A 1,349-nucleotide genomic window follows, 5' to 3' on the forward strand; every position below is an offset into this window, starting at 1 on the left:
GGGGGGGGGTTGACATTAATTAAGATTAGCTATGTTGGTGGGGATAGGGTGGATGGAGGTGGGGAAATGAGGAAAGACCAGAGAATGTGAAAAAGGATGTTTGACAGATCTCAAATCTGATAGCAGCCTGCCTACTTAGGTGTGTCCGTACAAAGATCCTACGGACAATGACTTAACTGAAAAAAGGGACTTCTCAAGGCAAATGACATAGGTTCAGAAACTAGAAACTGAGTCCCATTATTTGATATGTAAATAATACGAGACATATTTCATACATGTGAGCATTCGAGGCTCGTGTAGAATTCTTCGTTTGAAATTATTGTTCTGTGACTTGTGGGGTTGTGTCGCTTAACTCCACTCGCATTAGGTCCTACCTTGTTATTCCAAATTCTGTGTAGGCCCACACCTCACCAGTCTTGAGCACCCTCCTCGCAATAAAACAGCCCAGATCTTCCAACGACTCGCTGAGCATTAAGCAAAAGTAATAATAAGATCATACTCCCACGCTGTAATCAATAATAATAAGCCTATTATTAGCCACGGGGGCCACCACAACAATTATAATCGTTGTGGGAATTCCTTCATAAGTATAACTATAAACTGCGATATTCAGCGATTTCTTCCCCTCCCCACCCCCAACCGCTCCCGTCACTGTGACTCTCCCTTCGCCCCCAGGCCTCCCACCCACAACGCACGTACGCCATAGCGCCAGCTGTCGCTCACTATGAAACATAGAAGTACGAGAAGACAGATGGCGCCAAGTAGTTTCTCGTACAACTGTTACTGTGTACTCATTATAATGGAGAACATGAGATTATCTGAGAGAAACTTTGAAAGTCTGATATTGTCCTCCCCTACCTCACTTGCACAAGACAGAGGACAGCACTCTTGGATCGCAAAAAATGCAAGAACATCACTGTCGTTTATCTACTCTTCATTTCTTTTCCAAAAGGTGATAGATCTTTACAGCGTGCTTTGGTTTATCATCACAAAAAATGCAGGTAGCTCTTTTCGAAAACAGAATGTTGCTTTAGTGAAATACGTTACTAATACTCTTTTATATTTGCCAAATACGTTGATTCTATATGATTTAAGGTAAACAAGAAAACCCAACTTCTCAACTGTGTGCATCCTGTCCCAACATCAAGCCTGAGACTACAACAGTACACCTCTGCCCACCAACGACATGCGCAGTTGATAGGAGACAGCTGCTCTTAGTTGACCGGCTCCCACCTCCCACACGCCACACACATCCGAAGTGTGTTAGCCTAAACCCTCACCCGTCACCCACATCCGTCATTTAAAGAAGATAACCAAACACGAAAATGAGAACCCTCCAACTCCTCCAA

This window comes from Aplysia californica, unplaced genomic scaffold (assembly GCF_000002075.1).
Source record: "Aplysia californica isolate F4 #8 unplaced genomic scaffold, AplCal3.0 scaffold00041, whole genome shotgun sequence".
In the NCBI taxonomy this organism is placed as follows: domain Eukaryota; kingdom Metazoa; phylum Mollusca; class Gastropoda; order Aplysiida; family Aplysiidae; genus Aplysia; species Aplysia californica.